This window comes from Carassius gibelio, chromosome A13 (assembly GCF_023724105.1).
Source record: "Carassius gibelio isolate Cgi1373 ecotype wild population from Czech Republic chromosome A13, carGib1.2-hapl.c, whole genome shotgun sequence".
NCBI classification, from domain to species: domain Eukaryota; kingdom Metazoa; phylum Chordata; class Actinopteri; order Cypriniformes; family Cyprinidae; genus Carassius; species Carassius gibelio.
In genome coordinates this window covers 21,379,810-21,405,121 of record NC_068383.1, presented here as the reverse complement: position 1 = coordinate 21,405,121, position 25,312 = coordinate 21,379,810, and the positions used below count along the sequence as shown (strand labels likewise).

At 36.3% G+C, this 25,312-nt stretch overlaps 1 pseudogene; it reads left to right on the top strand.

The window, feature by feature from the left end:
- Positions 1-4,252: 4,252 nt before the first annotated feature.
- LOC128026484 (E3 ubiquitin-protein ligase parkin-like) overlaps positions 4,253-25,312 on the top strand; it is a 57,098-nt pseudogene continuing 36,038 nt past the window's right edge.

The following is a 25,312-nucleotide window of genomic DNA, read 5'->3' as shown; positions in this document are numbered from 1 at the left end:
CTGGCGTGTCTGTTACAATTATATTCACCCACTTTGGCATAAATATCTGCCATTCATTATTATTTTACATTGTGTTACCTTGTAAGGCTTTGTGTTACGATCGGAGACCCAGTGAAACGCAGGAGACGAGAGATCCAACCGCAGTAGGGTTTTAATGGGTAATCCAAAGAGAAATCAACAAGCAAGGGTCAAAACCAAAAATCCATCCATCCAAACAAACAAACAAACAAATAAACAGGAAAAGGAATAGGAACAGGAACAGGAATAGAACCAAGAAACTCGAAATGCGAGGAAACTGGGTGACGCAGGGAAAGGACTCCATCCAGACAAACAGAAAAGGACTGGTTAATATAGGGAGGATAATGACTAACAAGTGAAGACACCTGAGTGCAATTTACAGGAGGGCAATTACTGTGATGAAGGGACAAGGCTTTGTGGGAATTGTAGTGCCTACGGTGAGGTGCCTATGGGGAAGTGAGACCACTAGTGGAGAATCAGGGAAACAGAGACCAGACAGTATGACACTTTGTTTTTAAAATAGGGAACTTAGTTTGGCTTTACCGCTCAGACAACTAGTACAATAGTAAAATTAACATGACAAAGAAACATGATAAAATCGTGAATCATGATTTTCCTGAGAAAAAATATAGTGATATGATAATTTTACCATATCGCCCACCCCTATTTGCAGGGCATGATTTCATCTTATTTTTGCTTCTTGCAGGAGTTCTACCTGAAAGTTCACTGCATTTGATGCATCAGACAGTTCATTACAGCATGAATCTCACCATGTCCTAAACAAGTGTGATGCGATAAACCAACAAACGCTAAAAGCTTTTGTCTAAACCAGCAACAATTTCAAAACATGTTGGTGGATTTACATTGAAACTATTTTCTCTCAGAAATGGCTAGAAATTACTACAAAGAAACAAGTGACACATTGAATTACATTTTGTAGTAGAAAGACTAAAATAGTATTTTCTTGTAAAATGTACTCCAGTAATCTTCGTAGTATTTACCACTTTGAAAAATATTCTACCGCATTGAATCATAATAAAATAAGGGTTTAATATATATATATATATATATATATATATTTTTTTTTTTATTTACAAATACCTTTACATAATATTAGTTTTTTGGCAACTTTTGACTTTAATGTCTTTCTGATAGATGCACAATTTAATGTGTTATAGTTATCCAGTCTAAAAAGAATACGCTTGAATATGTGACATGAATGTAATGTTTTAAAATTCATATTCAATTCATGTTCAGTTAAAATTTATATTCAGAAGTCAAAATTCAGTTTAAATTCACATTAAATGCTTTTTTTTTTTGACAAACTTAAATGCATCTTTATATGGTAATTTCATAAGTAATTATTTGGTTTTTGAAATATGGTTTAAGTATACTAGTTGGTTTAAGTCTATTGTAATTTTAAATATACTAAAAAGTCATTTCTATTTAAACTTGAATTATCATGTGTTAAAGGGTTCATATGATGCTGCTAAAAAGAACATTATTTGGTGTAATGATGTTTATGAAGTTTTAAGGTTAAAAAACAGATTATCTTCCACATACTGTGCATTATCTTCTTCATGGACCAATAGTTGTAACACTCCAAAATAAAAAAGGAAAAATAGAAATTGCATCATATGACCCCTTTAAAAAAATACAATGTGAAATACATTAAATACCTGCAACACATTGTAGAAGTAAACTAAAGATTGATACAAACATTCTGAAAGACAGGCTGCTTGTGAACAAATAAGCCTCCTGCTGCGCGGCCCTTCAATCAACAGTGGCCATTTTTCCAGAAAGTGTAAGCGCTAAGTGTGTCCTGCCAATGAAGGTCAGCTATTAGTGGGGCGGTCCTTCAGAAATGCTCCTACCTGCTGCTCTCACATGAATGGTCAGGCAGGTGGTGACCGCCTGGAGAAACCAGACTATGGAGCCCAATCACTAACAACCTCCATTCAAATCAAGGACTGATTGAAGAAGCATTGCAATTACCTTCCTGAGTAGAGCTTTGGGTTATTTATTTTTTACCACTGTTCTCCACACCACTCTTCTTCATCCCCAGAGATCCCCTCTGTTTGTGTAAAAGGGCACTGGCAAGGAGGCGGCCAGTCTCTTACAATAGAAGCGAGAGAGAGGGGTCAGAGAGGTGGAACACTGTGTTAGCAAGTTGACTTCCAGTCAAGTGAGACAGTTTGAGAGTGAAGGGGGACTTCTGGAGAAATGGAAAGAAAATTGGCATGAGATTTCAGACAGCTGTCGCTTTTCTTACTACACTAAAGTATCAAGGGTCTTTGAGATCATTTCCGAAGGTATTGAACAATTAACATATCTAAACAAGCTCTCTGCCAGCCCCTTCTCACAGAAGACCTTTCCTCATCAGTGTCCTTCTTCAGAATCTCATCTGAAAACTGGCACATTTCACCCCAAAGTCGAAATCAGAAATACTATAAACCTCTTATTTTTGACCATTAGGTGTATTGCATTGACAGTTTATTACATTGCCTTCAAAAATTATTACCATTAGAGGTAAAAAGGTATTCTTTAAATTGTGTAATATTAATACATTTTTGTAGGTTTGTATTGGTAGCTGACTTTTTTTTTTTATTAGTCGTTTTTTTATTAAAATAAAAAGCAATGTTTGATTGAACATTTTAATTGCTTTTTGCTATAGTTCCAAAAATACTTAACATGATTTTTCAAGTGTTATTAGTCAAATAAATAAGTTGCCTTAGTACAATGTTGGTAATCTCGAAATATAATTAACAACATAAAATGTACTCTTATGTTTACAAACAATTAGTTTTTTTTACAGGAAAAAGACAAGCAAACCACAAACACACGGAGGAGAGTTTTTTAATTTATACAAAAAACGCTTTTACTTTCTAAAAGTATAAGCTTTCAAGCAGATGACAAAAGGCAAAGATTGTGTATGACAGGTTTTACACCACAGATTTGAACATGCTGATCATTTAGAAGCCTTTTTGAGTCTTTTTCAATTGAGAAATATGAATATAAAATGTGACACTGCAGACTTTATAGGATTAAATTAAAAAATAATCAGAATCATATTGGCCTGTCTCTAAACAATATTAATTTCCATATGTCTCCATCCAAAATCTCAAGTATGTTTGTCAGATATATTCTGAATGGCTATAATTGTATTGAGAGTCACGTGCCGATTTGGGTTGATTTGGGAGGGGTTTGAGCCGATCGGCCCTGATGGAAGGATACGCTATCGGTTGCCAGGGGCAATGCCTTCAGAACTTCACAGAGGTGCGACTAAACATTTCAGAGATCTTTAATTTTTGTGCACATACTGTATTTTGTCGGCGGAACAGATCGAGGCAGATCTACGAATACGAGAAAGAAAAGGAAGAAAGTAAAGCAATGCAAGAACATAAGGAACAAGCTCATTTACATCTCGCAATCACACATTTAACTACCCTAGCTAACCCAGAACTGGTTTGTCCACTTTGCAGCCCCCAACACAAAAACCTGGTACAGTATGTGTCATTGGGTTAAAATCAAATCATAACTAAACATATACAGCTTTAGCCTACATCAAAACATGTTGGAAACGTTCGTATACATTGAACATCTCGTTACAATCTAGTGTTTACGAAACAGTCGCAGTTAATTACTTTGTCATTTGTCATTTGTCATTTTGGTCAAGAAGTGCATTCTAAATGCAATGTAATTACAATACGCTAAAACGCATGTGAATGAACTTTCTTTGGCCAGTACAACACTGTTCTTCACCTGCTGTAGATGCACCCAGCCACACCAGAAAGCCTCGTAACTTTCCAGAGACTTGTGGCTTTTAAACTCCTGCATTGTGTAGTAACTTAAACCAAAAACAATATAATTCCCAATGTCCATAAGTGTGCATGGAGGTAAATGGTCCTGGTCTCTGTGCTGCTGCAGGGAGCTCGTATGGGTCGATATTTTGTATGCTTGAGAGCTTCTCCAAATACCGCTGTTTTGCGCTTGGTGTAACCTAAAAAAAAAACTGTATTCCATTGTTCCTATGTTTTCCATATGTATTGTGAGAGGTACTGGAGCAGTTTATAATGCAGCAGTAACTTCCAGGCACGATAAAACAGTGCAGAATTGCGAGAATCTCCTCTACTACCGAGTTAAAAACACAAGTAAACAATCCTGTTTCGCCGCCGGTATCCTGCCAACATGGCAGAGACCGTGATATCGAGGGAGGGGCTTTGTGCTATGACGACCACTTCTCATTCTCAATAACATCATACAGCATTGTTGCTTTTGGTGTGGACAGACACCAAAAGCAACAATAACAATTTTATAGAATGATGCAGAGTTGCGTAACTGTACATTGTAAATGTGATTCAGGCCTCACCATGTCTTCCAGGACTCAGGTGCTGGTGTTTCAGTGTGCTGAGTGTCATGTGATCTGCCTGGAGTACTTCCACCTTTACTGTGTGACCAGACTCAATGAGCGACAGTTTACCCTGGAGCCGCTGGTGGGCTACTCTCTGCCCTGTGCAGGTAAACATATCTTAAGTGTTCCCCAGTGTGAATGGCTATTAGTGAATGTGTGTGCGTGCTTCTGTATTTGGTGTGTTTGTGTGCACATGCTGCTGTGTTTGGCAGTGATTGATGGTGGTGTGTTGGTGGCTGCAGTGAAGAGGAGATACTATCAAATTGTTCTCCTTCACTCTCTCACACACAGTCGCACACACACGTACTCTCTCCGGGCCCTCACTGTGCCCCCGTTGGCCCACCACATCCGTTAATGCCACCTGGTAATGTGGCTCCGGGGAGAAGCATTGACCCCCCATCAGCCAGAACACCTCAGCAATCTCTCACACGCTGTATCTCTCTGTATCTACCGCTGTCTTGCCCTTGCACTCACTCGTTTGTTTTGCTGCCATTCTCCTCCTTTCATTTTCTCTTTCACTGATATTTTTGTCTCATTTTGTTCTCTCAGTGTTTACAGTGTTTAGAGTCAAACAAAACTGAAACTGCAGGGTAGGAATGGGAGTCCTAAGGACTTTAATAATCAACCTAATAATTCCAGTCACTAGTGATTTAATTATCTTTTAATACTATTATTATTAGATTAAATAATTCCAATAATTTTTCCCCCCTAACATTATACTTAGTAAAAATACTAAACAATACCTCATGGTAATATATTTTAATGCTTTTTGAGAAATTAGTTTTATTTGTAATTTTATTTGTATTATACATTGAAATTCCCATTAATGGCAGAATTCAAGTTTTTTATTTATTGGAAAGTTAACTGAAGGATTAATCAGGAAATAGGACAAATCCACAGATTAAATGATGATTAGATGATGATGATGATGATGATGATGATGATGATAATAATGATAACTGTTTTTTGAGCAGCAAATCAGTATATCAGAATGGTTTCTGAAGGATCATGTGACACTTTTCAAATTTTAATAGTATTCACAATTGATATTTCAACAGTTTTTACTGTATCAAAAATACATTATAGATAAACAGACAGATGGACACACACACACACACACACAAGTGTTTGTTTGAGTGTATGTATTTGTTATTGTTGTGATGACATGTTTTTGTGGCCATCTACACTGTTAGACTTTTAAAGGGTTTTTTACAGTAACTTACTGGCAACACTGTTGCCAGTAAGTTACTGTATTTGAGATTTACAGTACAAGAACCGCATTTTAGTTGTACAGTAACTACATGTTACTGTAATCATGTTTTACAGTAACTACATGTTACTGTAATCATATAATACAGTATTATTACCATTACTGTAAAAACACCTTGGTTAACAGTACATTAATCCTAATCAATCATTATTCTTACTAAATTAAAATTACACTTTTATAATTTTTATCCTACACAAGTCCTGACATTTACTCCAAAAAGACACAATTATTTTGAAACATGAAATTCTTTATTTAAACATTGCAATTGCAATACTTAAACTTGAAAATGTAAATGTGTGAAAGTTCACTTTAAAACTTTCTCAATTCATATCTTATTTTCGAAAAAAATAAAAATAAAAATAGAGCATGAATTTACATGTATAAAAGCAATTAGAGTGCATTCAATGGCAAAAACACTGCAGAAAATTGTTTTTAAAACAAAGTATCTGGACTATGCATAAAGAGCTGTCGTTAAAGATTCAATGCTGGGACAGTGCAACATTTTTTTGTCCTTTGTATACTGGATTTAACATTTACATCCATTAACAAGGAATAAATTAAAGAATTGACAAAATAACATATTACTGAATGTGCATTAAAGTATTAAATTCATAGGAAATTACATGAGAAATACGTCACTTAAGAATACTGTAAATTTGGTGTAAAATACTCATATACATGACTAAAACCTAAATGTCCAAAGCCAATATATTCTGAAAGTAGGTAAGTACTCAAGTTTCTCATCTTCTTTGGAAGTCAATAAACCTGGCACATTTGATGACTTGAAACAACCAGGAATATTCTTCATTATGTCAAGGAATCTGTCAGAAGTCCCTCTAGGTAAGAATGACAAAGTTAGTCATAAAATTTGCACATTTACACAGAGAATTTAATTGTAAAAAATCCTAAAAATGAACCCTATTACATTTCATCATATGGTTAAACAGTATTTTATACACTTGGTTAACACTTTGAGGTAAACTAACAAAACAAATGCTGTTTAATCCAGTCCTGCAATGCCATCATGAAGATTGTTGAAACTATTTTAGGGAGGTGGTGATTCAATGCTATGAATATTTTGAAGAATGTTCTTTGTAGTGATGCTGAACCTGATTCCATATTACAGAGAGGTGTTTCGGATATTTAGCTTAACAGAATAGATAATTAAATAGAAAACTGTCAGTAAATAATAGAAGCAGCACAAACTACATCCTCCAAAATCATCATATTATTGAATCACCTCAATTCAATTCAATCAAAAACAACATTGTAACCATTATTGCAGGATGAATTAAAAGTATCCTCAGTATCCTCAAATTGAAAGTGTCTGTATACAGTAGATGTCCTGTTAAGAAGCATCTCACCTAGTCCGAGTTTCTCCACTCAAACTCCATTAGGTGGCGAAGAAAGGATGACACTGTTGTTGATTACTGTTGTCTTTCTCTTCACAACTTCCCCTGTCCTCCGACTCACTCCGGTTTTGGCGGTGCATTTCGTTCCCTCCTTTGGGTTTATCCTCACGAAAAACCTTTAAGTAAGAAACAATGAATGTAAGAACAAAAAATCCATCAAATTCTTAATATAAATAAAATTTAAAGGAAAATTAATTTTACTATACAATTGAAGAACAAAAGAATCTTAAAAACAGGCTTAAATATTTTTGGAGTCTGTGTGCTGTATTTCTTAAGCAATGAGCAAAAAAAGGCATTTTAGATTTCTTATCCCTCAGTGCCTTTGCTTTAAATGTTTTTGGTAACACTTTAGAATAATGGTCCTTCGTTAAACAGATAGTTCACCCAAAAACTAAACTCTGTCATAATTTATTTCATTTTGGGGCACCATTTACTTCCATCGTTTTTTCCCTACTATGGAAGTGAATTGTGCCTCAAAACTGTTTGGTTAAAAACATTATTCAAAATATATTATTTTACGTTCAGCGGAACAAATACAACTTGAGGGCTACTAAATGATGACTGAATTTTCATTTTTATTGAGTGAACTGCCTTTTCTAGGTAAATGCAGGAAGTAGACCAGGACAAATGAGTAGTTCTACAGTATCACTACAGCTACTACCAATAACTTACAAGGAAAAAAGAATAACTAATCAGTACATAATTGTAAATGTAGGACTGGGATATTTTTATTAGGTAATCAATAATTACTGAATGAGATTGGCCTCATTAAATACTAATAATTATGACAATTTTGTGAAATACCTTTTTAAGTTAATTACTAATCACAACATTAACCTGTGTCTGAGACAAAACCACTGGTCCATATTCAGTGTAAAAAAGAAAAGAAAAGTGATAACGTCTAAGACACAGGTTAAGGTTGTGATTAGTAATTAATTTAGTAAAAAGGTATTCCATAATTATTAGTATTTAATGAGGCCAATCTCATTCAGTAATTATTGATTACCTAATAAAAAATATCTCAGTCCTACTTTACTATTACTTACTGGTTAGTAAATCTTGTTTCCATATTAGTTATTAATCCTGCATAGTTACGTAAAATTACAGGCCATCATTCTAAAGTGTTTTCATAAATTATATTTATCTGCCAAAACAATCCAAAAATTTTGTTTGTCCATGACTTAAATTCCACAAGATAATTTTATCTTCTGGAATTTTTTATTTTGTAGTTTATTTTGGCAGATGATATATAATGTTACCTGGCTAGTTACAGCTACAAGAAAGTAAAAACCTATATAATTTTGTGATTTAGTTAAACAGACAACTAAACATGTTAAACTTTGAATTAACAGAACAAAACAAAGTGTGGAGAAATGAAGATGTACTTACTGTTTTATGAGTTCCAGTGTTGCACAGGCAGTCTCCTGGTATTCAATGTTGAAAACGTTGAAGAAGATGAATACAGAAAGGCATCTGCACATCCCAGGTGCTCATCCAAAACATAGGCCACCTTTCCCTCAATGCTTACCATCCACTTTGTGGAAGAGAGAAATTGTTCCCTAAAAAAAAAAAAAAAAAAAATTACAAATGTTGAAAAGGCAAACACTCAATGAAGTACACTAACATTCCTCAAAACCTTCTCTTACCAAGCATTATGAGTCTTGGTGTGGCTGGAATGTCATGGAATGTGGCTCATGTCTTTCTTGATGGATGCCTTTGTTGAAGCTGTTTTTAAAACACAAAAAGACCTATTATTACTACATGTTTAAAATGCAGCTTAAAAATAAAATTTAATGTATTTCACAATAGACTAGGCCTAATTCGTCTTAAAATAAAGATTAACTTTGCTCAAAAAAAAAAAAAACATCTGGTTTTTAATCGTAATTCAATACACTCGTCTTTTCTTTTCTTTTTAAACATTAAGTTTACCTCAGTTTTTAGCCCCAATGCTGAAAAGAAACCCTTAACAGAATCCAGAACCGTGAGCTCTGGCCTCTGCACTGCACTGTTAGTTCCTAATCAAATTCTTAAAGCATACTGTCGACCCAAATGTCAAAAATGAGGAAAAATATAAAAATGACACCGTTTAAATGGAAAAAAACACGATGCTATTACTCAACTAAGTTAGAAGCCAACGTTATTTACTAACTAACTTCGTCTTAATATAACGTTAAGCAGGGCTCTCAAGTCTCACGCATTGGGCGTGAGACTCACGCATTTCAACCCGTTCACACGCTCACACGCCACACCTTGTATTTCTCACGCAGAGACATTACGAGGACAACGCCCACCAAGTTGCGGCGCTATTTTTTTAAACAGTGAAACAGGTAACGTAGAGGAATCAAGTGAGTTCCCCGAAGGCCCTGACACGCACCTGCTAATCGAATAAAAAAAATATAGCTACCGATCAGCCAATCAGAAAATAGCATTGCTGTATCCGGGTAAGATTTTTACAGGCTCGTGTGCAACACAGATCCAGACGCTCGCTGAAGTAGGTAACGTTACGGTTACAGACTTGTCAAGACAATGACACAGATTTTCACTATATGTTTTTTTTTATCAATATATTAATTTAACATTTTTTAAAAACAGTCTAAGATATGTTTTGGTCTGATGGTTATTATGACCCCGACTCGCACGCAATTTTGGCCATTATACGTGGTCGGCCGTAGCTTTTGTGCCTATTATTAGCCCACTATTATTTTTTTATTGCCAAAGTTACACGTTGAAGAGGATGCGGGGCTACTCTGACAGTTTTATATAAGAGACTTCTATAATAGGCCTATCCATAATACTTGTATGGCAGTATCCATAATAGTTTAAAAAAAAAAAAAAAATTCTTTCCTTTTATTTTTACTGCACCTCATCCTGGTCCCCATTTTCAAAACGTTTTGCCTAGGCTATTTCATTATATTTTATCCAATGTATAATATTGATTATTGCATTCATCTATTTCAAAGATGTCAGGGAAGAGGCAAAGGAGCAATCTTTCATGCTTTGTTCTAAAAGATCTGGGCCCGTATTCATAAAGAATCTTAATGCAAAAAGTAGTTCCTAGTGACAAAATTCTAAGAAAATTCTTAGAAATGTGGGCGTTTACTTTTAAAATTAAAGAAAAAAATCCTAGTAAAGAAAAAAGTAATTCAGAAAGCATCTTATCCCTTAAAAGAGGTCTTAAGGTAAAATTTGTTATGAGCACAGACGAGGACTTTTAAGAGGCTTAAGAGTTTCTTTAGCAGAGGAGAAAATGGCAGAAAGATGAAGAGGCAGAAGAAATGTGTTGCAGACAATGGATGACAATGAGTTAATAAGACGGTATAGATTATATAATAATTTAATATAATATAATTTAATATATAAATTAAAGTAATCACTACATTACAATATTTGGCAACTGGGAACATGCAACAATGCAATAGTGATGATTTGGGTCTGTCACAACCTTCTGTAAGCAGAGTGATCACACAAACAATTACAGCACTTTCAGAACATCTTATTGTGTCGCAGTTCATTTCGTTTCCACTGGACATTCCCACCTTGCAAGCTCAAAAAACTGCATTTATGAATATAGCAGGCTTAGGTGCGCACAAGCAGGGGGAATGAACCGTTAATAGTTTGTCCCATGTCTGCTTCTTGTCCCTTGCTGTGTCTGAATTTTCCTTTAAGAATGGCCTTGTGTTCATCCATTAACTGGGCTAACAGTAAACACTGTTCCTCTGTCCAGTTTGGCTTTCTCGCTCTTCTTGGCTTTGATTCCATGTTTGATACATTAAAACCAACACTCAAACCGCCACTTAAATAGGACAGCAATCACTGTAACTGGAAAGAGTGGAACAATTTTTATCATTCTAAGCCAATCAAATACCTTATAGGAAATTAAAAGCATGGTAAATAAAAAAATAGAATTCATATACACACATATAATGTGTGTGTGTGTGTGTGTGTGTGTGTGTGTGTGTGTGTGTGTGTGTGTGTGTGTGTGTGTGTGAGAGAGAGAGAGAGAGAGAGAGAACGGTCAAATAGGAAAAATTACGCATGTAAATTTAAAGTGAGGATTAGAATAGACCCTATACTTAAAATCACTCTTTTTTTTCCTTCTTGGACAACCAGCCAATCAGAGTCTTCAAAAGATTGTGTCATACATAGCAACCGGTTCAACCCCGCCTCCTCACTAAGATAAACGTTTTTGTCTTTTCCTTACTCAGAGTTGCTCTCAGATCGGTCCCGAATCGCTTTTAAGCTAAGACTCCTACGTAAAAGTTTTTAAGCTAAATTAAGAGTTTTCTGAGAGGATTCTTAGAATCTTTATGAATGCGGGCCCAGCTCCCTAAAAAGGTGGCTAGGTCAGAGGAGGAGGCTGTGGAGAATACAGTAGGGGAGGGAGTTAGGGTGCCAGTAGAGGATGGGTGCATGGAAGAGACTGTGGAGGACCATAGAGGAAACAGTGGAGAACCCACTGGAAACAGGGAAAAAGAGAGGGTTATGTAGAGCAGCCACCTGTAGGTGTTCCTTTAAGAAGGAGTGGTCAACCCGATCACCATTCATCACAATGGGAACCACCAGCTCTTTTTACTGGTGCTTAGTCTGCAGCAGTGTTGCCAACTTAGCGGATTTGTCGCTAGATTTAGCGACTTTTCAAACCCCCATAGCGACTTTTTTCCAAAAAAGCGACTAGCGACAAATCTAGCGACTTTTTTTTGACAGACCTTATTTATTCTCTGAGACTCTCCAGTACTGCCGAACGAGCACAAGCGCTCGCGCTCTCTCTCTCTCTCTCTCTCTCTCTCTCCCCCCCCCCCACAGGCAGCGCGCGCACACGCATCTCTATCTGCCCTGTTCAGCGAGCAGAGAGGAGCAGCACTTTCAGTTAAAAAAAGATATTCTGTTGCTTCAAACTCTATTTTACATACAAGTACAGTCGAAATCACAGTTCAACCATTGTCTTAATCTTATGTGTATGTTATTTCATAGTCGTGAATAGGATTTTAGTGCACAGATTAACATCTTTGAGAGCTGGTATGTAGTCTTAATGGACCGCGTTTCAGTCATTATAATATTAATTCCGTTGTCTGACAACAGAAACATTAAAATATAATAATAAAAAACGTTTTATTGAGAATTTTTGCAGCATTAAAATGCAGTACATGAGCACAGAAAGGGCGAGATAATATGACGCACCTACGTCATGAATATGGTAATTACCATATGACGTCATCTAGCGAAATTTAGCGACTTTTCAGGCAGGGTTTAGCTACTTTCCATTGAAAAAAGTTGGCAACACTGGTCTGCAGACAAGATAACTCCTGTGTCCATCAAGGTGTGAGGGACATAAGCAGGGAGGCTTTCTAAAATAGCTGCATTAGTGTTAGTGCTTGCTCATTCAAATACCTATGCTGAGAGGGTTTTCTCCATGGTGGGATTAAACAAGACCTAAACCAGGAACAGTTTAGCACTTAATGGAACTGTGAAAAATGGCTGGCCTGGAACCACAGTGATTCAAATGGGAGCCACCAACCCCTGGCCTCAAAACCAGCTACCAACACCTACTATAAACAGCACTGACCATTTTTTCTCTCTCTCTCTCACACACACACACACAAATAAATGCTGAATTAAATAAATATTATTTTATTTGTAAGAATATGTGTCATTTATGAGATCAGACACCCGTCCCCATCAAACCCCTGCCGCCATCGCGACCGCGGGCAAAATCTCACTCTGAACTCAGTTCAAAACTTGAGAGCCCTGGTTAAGCTTAACTGTGCTCGATAAAAAAAAATGCTTTTAATCGGTAATTCGATAAACCCACAAAGTATTTTTTTAAATAAAACGTTAGGTTTACCTCAGTTTTTAGCCTCAATGCTGACAAGAAACCGTTAGTCTCCAGACAGAACCGTGAGCTGTGGCCTCGAGCAAAACTTGCGACTGCAAACACACGACGTAACAGTTCCGTGTCGTTAGCGGGGTTAATACAATAAATTCAACTCGCAACGTTTTTTTATATATAAAGCGTTAGGTTTACCTCATTTTTAGTGCCAATGCTGACAAATGTTAACCTATAAAATTGGGGTGCGGACAACCGCGGGCACACGCAGCACACACATATTTACCTTGCTTGTTTGCTGTTCTTCCTCTTAAGGGATGAAAAAATCTTCGCAAGGTGTCTGTCCTTGGACGCAGCTCTTATTATGTTCTCCGGCATCGTCAGCTGATCACTCTCCTCAGGCAAAACTTCAACCCTGCACTTGATGGTTCCTAATCTAAATTGTAAAGCAAATCCTGACGATCCAAATAGCGCCAAATAGTCCGTTGTGGTAAATACAGTATCATACTTTATTTTTTTTAAATACAGCAAATCACTGTATTTGGTGTTTAATGTCACAGAAAATTCCCATGATGCAAAGGGAATTACAGTTATGAACTGTAAAGATAATTTACAGTATTATACTGGTTGATATATGGTAAATAACTGTAAAAATTACAGAAAAGTCTAACAGTGTATCACTGTGCGTCTGGCTGCAGACTGGAGATTGTGTAAAAAGGTCAGACATCAGCCTCAAATGCCATTTCCACTTTTAAACAACTTTGAACAGTCCAGCCAAAACATGCTTGTCCAAAAGGCGCAGATGAAAGAGGCCAGTCACATCCACAAAATGTGAAGAAATGATCGCCTGTCTCCGATAAACACACCTGCATGAGCTCCAAAAGCTTTTTCCCTGAAAATCCAGCAGAAACCAGTGCACCCTTAACCTTCTTTTGAAATTAGCTTTAACATAACACCATAATACAAGCTGACCTCGAAGGCACAAAATCTCCACTTAACATTAAGTCACACACCTTCGTTGGAGGAGAGCACATGCCTTCCTGTGCACAGCGCAAGATCTCCTCCTCTACTGTTGGCAGTGGCGGCTCCAGACAATTTTGATTGGGGGGGCAATGGGGGGGTCCTGGTCTTTTCAAGGGGGGTCTCATGAAAACCAACAAAAAATACAGTGGACATGGCTAATAACTGCATATTTCTGCTACTAAACAACAAAAACACCTTTGCAATGTAAACAAATGACAGGCTATATTTGTTATTCATATCCTTCACACTGCACTTTCATGTCAGGTATATTATGCATTTTTATTGACATTGATATTTTTACATTTATTTCCAGATAGATATTATTGAGTTTACAGGCTAAAGTGGTCTTGCTGTTGTAAACACTGTTGCTATTGTAGAAAAAATATTTGCATCACATTTAAAATATAATTATATTTTAATTCATTTCTGAATTGTTTTTATTTTTATAATGATAATTCAGAGAATGAGAAAATCTGTATAAGCCTTACCAGTGTTGTGATAATCATTTTTACGTGTTAAAAATAAATAAGTACTGTAATATAATAAAAGTTTATTCAAATAACATAAAAAAGACCAGACCCCTCGATGCATGTGAAACTTTTCTCCCTCAAACAGCACGCTAGTGTTACTTCTACACTACAGCAAAGAGTATAGAAGTTACTTCTATACTCTTTGACTACAGGCTACACACTGCAATATAAACAACGTATCTGCATGTTCTCACATCACATCGTTCTTCTAAAATAAACACCAAAGTAAATAAACACCAAAATCACTTCGCTGAGAATGAAACACCACTTACCAGATGCCACGATTTTGAAAATATCCTCTAGCAATTAAAAAATGCGCGTGCAGCATGAGGTATCTTCCTGGTTCGATGAGGTCGTAGTCAGGTGAACGGTCATCATGTTGGTCATTTTATTTACGGCTAAATTATTATTAATAAATTGTACTAATATGATGATTGGGCGTGGGCAGGCATTTACAAAAGTTTATGTTATTACAAAAAAAAATGAGGAAATTTTGCTTTGACAAAAGGGCACTTAAGGGGCAAAGGAGCAGGTGCTCAAGTGAACCGGTTCTTTTGCGCTCGATGTAATGCCGTCATTGGCGATGATTGCCCTTCATTCAAGCCTTTGGTTTACCCCCGCTTATAACATTAGCACAGAATCAGTTCAGAATCAATCACCAAAAGAATCAGTTCGGTTCAGATGCGCTCTGTGTCAGTCTGCTTCGCGCTGAATCACGCATGCGCAGTTATCATCAGCTCATCGGTTCTCGAATCGGACGCGTCCGACAGAAACGGTTCTCGGTTCAGTGTATGAATAAATGTCGAAATAATTATTATTTATTATTGTTCTGCGTAGTTTGAAGAGAAACATTTTTGGGTCTTTATCCCGAATATATATATTTTTTTATCAGGAAGAGGCTGGGGGGTCAAATGGGGGGTCAAGGCATTTTTTGGCAGGGTCTTGAGACCCCCCAAGACCCCCCCTGGCGCCGCCGGTGACTGTTGGTCTGTGCGAATCATTAGCATTAAGAATATGATGAATTTTACTGTTGAAAATGTGCTGAAAATTACAGCAGCAATTTCAGCAGTAATGCACCTGCGCTTGGCTCTACACTGAGTCATGCCATTATTTTGAATGGGTCACCCTGTAACATGACAAACTACATTTTCTGTGATCCTTTGAAACAAGAATTATATGTGCTATGTTAACACGCTCTACTGAAATATGCAGAACTCCTCCACAGACCAAAAAGTCCATAACTAACATTAACCAATAATAAACCATATGGACACATATTAAGTAAATTAGATGCATTTAAAACTTCACTACCACTGTTATCATCACTAATATAATATAATATAATATAATATAATATAATATAATATAATATAATATAATATAATATAATATAATATAATATTTTTGGCTAATTATATTCACTGAAATGAACAATTATTCAGTGTCATTCCAGCTCCCATTTCTAGAACTGTTTGACTCTCAACAGGATGACAATGGAGAGTCTAAGCTTTTTCTTGTCCATTACAAGTTGATTTAAAGTATAAACAAGGCTTCAGATGCACACTCCACCTCGCTCCGCCACTGTCATGATCGACAGCTGGAGTGCCCATGAACTTACTGTTCCAGAGTTAAGCTCACGGCGGGCTCCTGTTCCTGAGTTAGGCCCACGGCAGGCTCCTGAACCCGAGTTAAGCCCACAGCGGGCTCCTGAACCCGAGTTAAGCCCACGGCGGGCTCCTGAACCCGAGTTAAGCCCACGGCGGGCTCCTATTCCCCTGAGTTAGGCCCACGGCGGGATCCTGAACCCAAGTTAAAGGGTTAGTTCACCCAAAGATGAAAATTATGTAATTAATGATTCATCCTCATGTCATTCCAAACCCGTAAGACCTCCGTTCATCTTCAAAACAGATCTAAAAATATTTTAGATTTAGTCCGAGAGCTTTCTGTCCCTCCATTGAAGCTGTGTGTACAGTATATTGTCCATGTCCAGAAAGGTAATAAAAACATCATCAGTGTAGTCCATGTGACATCAGAGGGTCAGTTAGAATTTGTTGAAGCATTGAAAATACATTTTGGTCCAAAAAATAACTACGACTTTATTCAGCATTGTCTTCTCTTCCGGGTCTGTTGTGAGCACTGATGCAAACGGTCAAAATGCAAAAATCTTCCGTTTATTATCTGGCTTGGCTCAATGTTCATCTTCAGTTCTCTCTTCACATCAGTTCAGTCAGTGTACTGTTTGAGTAAATGAATTACTCCGGGATATTGGTTTGTTTGAACTCAGAGGGAGTGTCAGCCACATTAAAAAAGCTAACAGCTTAAGTCATTTGTGGATTAATGCTTATTGGAGACATGAACCGTTTCAAACGATTCAGTTCGATTTGGTGAACTGGTTCAAGAAGAACCAGTTAAATCGAATGATTCGTTCGTGAACCGGACATCGTTACACTGCATTGTTGTGAACACGCTCACAACATACAGGGAAGAGAAGACAATGCTGAATAAAGTCGTATTGTAGTTTTTGTTATTTTTGGACCAAAATGTATTTTCAATGCTTGAACCTCTGATGTCACATGGACTACTTTGATGTTTTTATTACCTTTCTGGACATGGACAGTATACCGTTCATAGATTTTCATTTGAGGGACAGAAAGCTCTTGGACTAAATCTAAAATATCTTAAACCATGTTCTTACGGGTTTGGAACGACATGAAGGTGAGTCATTAATTACATAATTTTCATTTTTGTGTGAACTATGCCTTTAAGCCCACGTCAGGCTCCTGTTCCCCATTTTAGGTCCAGGAAAGCCCCCTGTTCCCAGTTAAGCCCAGGAAGGGCTCCAGTTCCGCCTGCTCCACCCTGGCTTTCTGCTCTGCTGGCTTTGCCTTGGTCCCCGGCCACTCCACTTCCACACGGACCTGGCCCTCAGTCCCTCTCCCTGTTCCGCCTCTGCTCCACCGCCCTCCATGATTGTTTAGAGCGTCTGGAGACCACTCCTTGGGGGGGGTTGCTATGTCAAGATCGTCAGCTGGAGTGCCCATGAACTTCAGTAGAGGGCACTCCACTCAGGACTCACTCAGCACCCATTTCCAACTCCATTTCCCAGAATCTTGTGCTTAGAGTTAATCACTACCAGGTGTTCCCCATTACCACTCCCCTATATGAACTGTGTTTGGACTCTCAAATTGTGCGAAGTCTTGTTCTAGCCTAGTCTGTCTATTCCGAGCATTTCTCCTTGTGTTTGTTCCTCCCGTGTCTGACTTTAGATTGTTTATACCGACTTTGATTCTCTGCTGCCTGCCCTGACCTCTGCTTGTTACTGTTGCGGATTCTGGATATCCCTGACATACCTGACGCTGTTTTCTCTGATCATTGCTTGTTTGACCATTCTTTTTATTAAACCACTGCATATGGATCCGAACATCTCTGACTCCATGTTACAGTCACCCAAACACCCCCATACATCCTCTGCTACTTTGCTCTGTTTATTAAAAGTTATATATGCGGGTGTGCTATTAACCCACGTACATAAATGTATGAATCATAACACATATACCGATATATATTTATATATTTTTTTTTTGGTGTTAACTTGTGCATGTTACCTTTACACACTTTCTCTGACGCAATTCATAATGATTTGTTTGCTTTTTATAAATGAATGTATTTATGCTGAATTGGCTCTTAAACTCAAAAATTACCAAAACAGCTGTATAAAATGACACGAAAGTATTATAAAAGTAGTCCAAAAGTAGTCTTATTTGATCTGCCCTAGCTCTCATTTGTGCATCCATGAGTGAAATAAAAGTGTCCAATCTGTGAGAGATTCCTTCACTTTAGTTAGATCTTTTTAATGATCTGATCACAAATTAGACAGATCAAGTTTACTACTTTGTATACTGTAGAGAGAGAGAAAAAAAAGTATGGAACAACGTGAGGATGAGTAATAATGGCATTAACTTTTGGATGAAATGTCCAATCTAATCTAATTTACCCTAAATTTAACATTTTTGTTTTTCTTAATGATTATTAGTCTTACACAAATTAATCTATGTATCATGCATACATAGTCACTAATTCTGTTTTATTGTGCTTTTATACTATAGATATATGCCAGCTATGCTCTATGAAATGTTCTCAAATTTTTTATGAAATTACACTTTTTATATCTTTTACATCTACATGTATTATCATTTCTATCATTACTTAAGGTATAGGTGGCCACCCCTCATTTTTCACACACACACACACACACACACACACACACACACACACACACACACACACACGCACACACACACACACACACACACACACACACACACACACATACACACACACTCTTACCAATTCCCAATTGGAGTAAATGTGACTCAGTGAAGGGTTGGCTGCATGTCTCTGTGTGGGCACACTTATCAGACAGTGATATGAGCTGAGTTGCATGTTAACTGGGCTCATCCGCCGATGGCTGGTGCGACGCTAGATAAGGTGGAATTGCTGCAACACCTGTTGGAGCCAACCTTGACATTTTATCAGCTCAGAAAAATATCCTTAAATACCACAGAGTGCCTGCAGCCACTCCTAACACCACTCAGAGAGTCAACTCAGGAAAAAATCCAACTGAAACTTTGCCACTCTGCTTGGATCATTTTAGCTCATGCTAGTGCGGATCTGGGGAAGATTGATGGTCCTTTAGGGATATATATGTTGTATAACTGATTAATGCTTCAGCAGGACCGTGCATTGAGTTCGGAGATTATCATGGAAATCCTGCTTCTGGCCTTTATTAGTATTCATATAAGGATCAATGTCTTTGGTGCATAAATAATCCATGGTAGACTGCTATCCGCTTTAGATGAATAATCCTAGAACTTTGTGGATGGTACATCAGTATTCCTATATGGATGGCATGATCTGGTGTAAATTTATAGCCCTTATGGGATTTCTATCAGCTCTTTTCTCTATCTGTAAGTCTGTGTGTTTCTGTAAAGGCTGTGATGCTCCAGGTGTTCTGGAAGATTTTCTGGGAAGAATCATTTCCCTTCTTACAAAGTCATGAAACAGTAAAAGTGTCACTACTTTGATGAATGAAGGTGGCATTACTAGTAGGGAATTGGGAAGATAAGGCAAGCAAGAAACACAAGCACACACAGCACCAAGGGGTGAAGGTTTGGCTGGTTAGTGTGGCTGGTTCATTATAGTAATTGTTTTAGCAGTGCAAGTGTTTTTTTTCCTGATATATACAGATTTTTGCAATGTTTATATCACATATTTTGTTGTACTAGATATTTTAGAAGTGCCAGTTTTTTATATATATATTATTATATATTATATATCAGTGATTTTTATATATACAGAATATATATACAGATTTTTTGGTTTAGCAGTGCCAGGTTTGTTTGTTTGTTTGATTTTTTGCTGTACCAAGTTTTGTTTTGTTTTGCTTTAGCTTTTTTTTTTTTGCAGTGCCAGGTTTGTTTGTTAGATTGTTTTTTTTTTTTTTTTTGTTCTAGTGCCAGATTTAGGTTTGTGCTTTATCAGTGCCACGTTTTATTTTGTTTTGTTTTGCTTTGTTTTGTTTTTTTTGTTTGTTTTTTTTTGCTTTAGCAGTGCCATGTTTTATTGTTTGATTTTTGCTGTACCAGGTTTTATTTTTTTTTTTCATTGTTTGCATTTTGCTGTACCAGTGCCACATTGTATTGCTTGGTGCTTTATTAGTGGCAGGTTTTGTTTTGTTTTGTTTTGCTTTGCTTTACTTAGTTTTTTTTTTTAGTTTAGCAGTGCCAGGTTTGTTTTTTTGATTGTTTGCTTCTTGCTGTACCAGTGCTATGTTTTATTTTGTTTAGCGCTTTATCACTGCCAGGTTTTGTTTTGTTTTGCATTGTTTTGTTTTAGTTGATGTTAATGTTTAGTTGATATTAAACAAGGATTAGATTGCTGTGTAAAGTGTAAAAAAAAAACTGGCACTCTCTACAGGCATTTGAGATAATACAAAATGTGCATAAGTTATGATTATATTGTTTTATTACATTATGCATTTTAACTGTTTTGTTCAATAAAAAAAATTAAATTATTATTGCCTCATTGCTATTATACATGTATATGTATTTAAAGTCATTTTAAACTTATAGTTCACCTATGGGTCTATTTTTATGACCACAAAAAGATTATTACATTACCAAAATAATCATTAGTGACAGCCCTAGTGTATACGAAATGCTCAGCTTTTTAGATATCCTCAAATTTAAAAAAAAATATGGCTAGCTTAGTTTTCTGTGTCTTTGTATTTACCTTTAACATGCATCACCATGCGATCCTCCTGGACACATCCTCAGTGATGTTTCCTGAGGTTATTTGGTCTTCCAGCAATCAGACTCCCTCACCCAGGCGACCCAGCTGGGGTTGATCAAGACAGCTGTGTAACACAAGTTGGGAAAGTACTGATTTCATACTGGAAATATCTTGAGAGTAGATGGAGTGGAAAATTGCTGACTTAAATTAGTCATATCTATCTTCTACAACGATTCTCTCACTCTCACTCTCTTTCTCAGCATACAAACAAACCCTAGAATCGCAGCGGTGCTCAGGTACGCCCCTGTAGGCTGAAGGCAAATGGTTACAGTTCAGCACTGAATAGTAAACTTTCTCCCTTCAGACGAATGAGTTACTGTGCTCCGGCTAGGCTTTTCAGCTGTCTGTCTCTCAGTTATACACACAGCCACATGGCTCTGTAGGTCGACTATCTTTGAACTTGTGAAGCTCAAAGCCTGGCCTCTGTGGCAGTGGGTGCTTGTTCTTTGTGTTTTATGTATAATGTGATAAAGAGAGCAGGGTTTTGAGGGGCAAACCCAACTGCTGAATAATAGAATACAAAAAATTCTTAGACTTCCCTGAAATCCATGCCAGTGAAAGATGAATGAAAGAAAAGCAGCTTTTCTTATACGACTAGCAGCCAGTCATCTGCTAGGTTCAAACAAACAATAATGTGACATTGTGATGAGTGAAACACATGCTCATACAATGGCGTGATATTTTTATATTTTTATCACCACAATCTTCTATTTGAAGAGCTAAAATGGTTTGGAAATTTCTAAACGAAATGTAATGTTGTAAAAAGGTTGACTAAAGGTTTAATAGATTTGTTTATATCTCATGAATTGTGTTTTGTTCCTTCAGCTCTAAAAGGAGTGAATTTGCCTCATTGTATGTTTAAAAAAAAAAAAAAAATTAAGTGATTTGATGTCGTAATATGGTTTTGTAAAAGTAATTGGCAAAAATAAGTCTTAATTAATTAATTATGCCTCATTAGCATAATTTGTCTGTAAAAGTATTAAGTTGTTAGTGTTTTACTGCCAATAATTATGCATTGAGTTGTATTTATACAGTATCTATGTTTCTTGAGTTTTGTGTAAAAAAAGTGTAGGTAGAAGCACGTTGACTCAGGCACGCAGACATGAGACATGGTTATTTTTGGCCTGCTACTCTTCCATGAACTCTTTTTCATAGTAATGAGTCAAGAATACAACTAACTGCTGGAGTCCTGCTGATTTTTGAAAAGTTGAACAAGGATATTTTGATCTGTCTTCTTCACTTCTCCAATAGGATGGCTAACACTAGTCCAAGAACCTTAGAAATCACTTTGTAGCCCTTTCCAAACTGATACATCTTTCTTTTTTCTTATATGTTTTGGAATGTCTTGTAAAGCACTGTGAGGTTAAACTCAACAGGACTGATTGCACTAAAGTCCATCTGTGTTAAGTGTCCTCAATAGAATTTCCAAACAAAATATTGTTGAGGCCCAAAAAGTAATCTTTAGATACATTTGAATGTATGTTGTTGCATTACATGACCAAAAAGCAGACCAAGTGGCTTTTATTCAAAACAAATGTCAATATTTGAATTGAACTGTACAACAATAACTATACTGTAGTTTGTTATATGGTTATTTCCTGGTTGTTAATCTCACCAAAGTTGAATTTAGGCTGTTCCTATTTGATGTTTCCAATTTCCAGCTGTAACAGCATTCTATTGGCTTGGTAGGTGTCTTGTAAACAGAGCTATTCGCTGTTAGCTGTCCAGGTGTCAACAACTTCAAATAAATTGTGGAAGATGGATGAATCTAGCATTTGTTCCGCAGGTGTATGATTATCAACAGAGATTATCATTTATCATTTTATACGCTGCTGCTTCAGATCGTGAGGTGATTTCATGCTTTTTGTTTATCATTAACTATACTTCTCCCTTGGGTGTTGCCATGTTTGCTTGAATATTTCTAACTTGATTCAGGAGAGACATTTTTTTTTCACTGGAGGAAGTGATATTATGGATAGAGGATTTGTTTTGTTAGCTGGAAGCAATGGCTTGAAGTAAAAAAAAATAAAATAAAAAAAATCGTAATGATGAATTTGTTTCTTTTCACTTCACAAAACATTAAGTCAGGCTGTTATCAGGTGTATAAGTCTCATTCTTACGGCACCCATTCACTGCAAAGTATCCTTTGGTGAGCAATTGATGTAATGCTAATTTTCTCCAAATCTGTTCCGATTAAGAATTTTGGGGTAAATTATTCCTTTGAAGTGTTCACATTTTTGGGGGGTCGTTGTGCACTGACAAACACCTACATATCAGGGAAGGAACCAGTCCAGAACCTTCCACCAGAATCCTGACAGCAGACTTCCGAGGAACATGAGAATAATGATTATGTCTTCGTCAGATTCACAACAGTAGAGTATGGCATTTCAGTTATACAAGGCTGGTCATGTTAAAATAAAGACAGAAAGAACGATTCATTTGGAAATAGCTTCATCCCAATCAGTTCTGTTACGCTTTCTTTATAGAAGAGAGGTTGAAACTGCTGAACTTTGAAGGACCTTATTAGGATACAATGGAAACAGCTTCAACATTAATGTGAGCAAAGTGACAGTAGGATTTTTAGTATAGTCTCTTAAACACCAGCTCAGGGCCCAATTACCGACAAAAACAAAGCTGACTCACTGACAGCAGGGCATTATGGGCCAGCTAATACTAGAGCTGTTGACGTGGAGCTTGCGGATGACACTGAAAACCTGATACTCTAATGTGTAGCACTTGCTGAAACCCACCACATTATGCAGAAACGCTGCTTCTAATGTGCTTCTTGTGACACAAAGGATTTTGTAAGCCTAATTTCAAGAATAATGTTGAATAGTTTTGTTAAAAGGCTGCATTAAACTAAAACAAAGGCTACTATTTTTTTCATAAAGTGATACCTAATATGTCTAATAGCTTTGATTATTTGTGACATGTGCAATAATCGATTTTCAACCTTTTAATAACAGTATATACAGTATATATATATATATATATATATATATATATATATATATATATATATATATATATATATATATATATATAAGAAATATACAGTTTATACAGTATATATATATATATATAAGAAATGTTTCTCGGGTGCTAAATTAATTTAAAGAAAATGTAATAAATAAAAAAGCCATTTCAGACTCATTTCAGATCAATTTGTTACATTATAAACACTTAACTGTAACTTTTTTTTTTAATTGAATGTATCCTTACTATAAAGATGAATAAAATAAATAAATGCATCCAATAAAAAATCACTTTCATGATCATTTTCTATTGAGGTTACAAACAAATTCAATTTAAATGGATAGTTTGAGTTGACTCACTGACATTATTTGAATTTACTCACTCTAATTATTACTATTTAAAATAACTTAAAATAACTAATTATGTTATGTCATTTATTCCCTTTTCACCAGCCATTTTCAGTGTTACGCGATCATTAACAATCAGTTGTTCTGAAGTTTAAATCAAAAATGATATTAAGACATCTCAAAAGTCACAGATCTTAAACTGAGTTTTAATAAATAGTGCACAAACTAAACTAATTACAGTTTTCAAAATATTGCTATGTATTGCAATATAATTAATTCTGTGGTAAAATACAAGCAAAAAAGATGATCGGACGTTTCACATATTTGCGAAGATACGTTGTTTTATTCAAGTTTCAATCATCTTAAATTTGAAAGTGTACAAAAAAATCACAGTGGCATCATTGTTACATCAGTCGGTTTAACAACAGCTCCATTAGTAATCCTCACAGTGACACATTTACACTCTTTCTCTCTCTCTCCTTAATCAAAAAGACAATTAGGAGATAATTAGTGGGTTGGAAATTTGGGCAAGGAATACAAAAAAGACAAAACCATTTTACTTCCTCCATCAGTCTGAGTGGCAGTCAGACTTCTCCTGTCAGGTATATGTGTGCATTCACCTCTACACCACAGACAAAATAGCCCATCTCACACCACCATTAAAGGATGAGGCCATGAGAGAGAGTATTATAATGGTGCAATGAGACCATTGTGTCAAAATAGCTTTGGAAATTTAAAAGGCACCAAAAAAAAAAAAAACTACACAAACTGTAATTGGTCACTTCACATGTCAGTCAAACATGCTGCTCCTGTCTAAGTGTATAGTTCTTAACAAGAAAAAGCAAGCTGATCAAAATGTAGTTATACTTACAAAGAAGGAAGAGGAGGATTCATGAACCCAGTCTATTGAAACATAATTTAGTCCATTAGAGCACAATTTAGTATATTAAATCATAATTTAGTCCATTTGAAAAAGGAGTAGCTCACATTAGATTGTTGTTATCTCTAATGGAGAGCGTAAGGCTTGAATTTTAATTTAAACTTTTATGTGTGTTTTTTTTTTTTTAAATCCATGCACTCTGTCGTATCAGACGACGTTTCCTTTTCTCATTATTCTCGTGCTGAATGCAACAGCTCGGCCCTTTTGTCT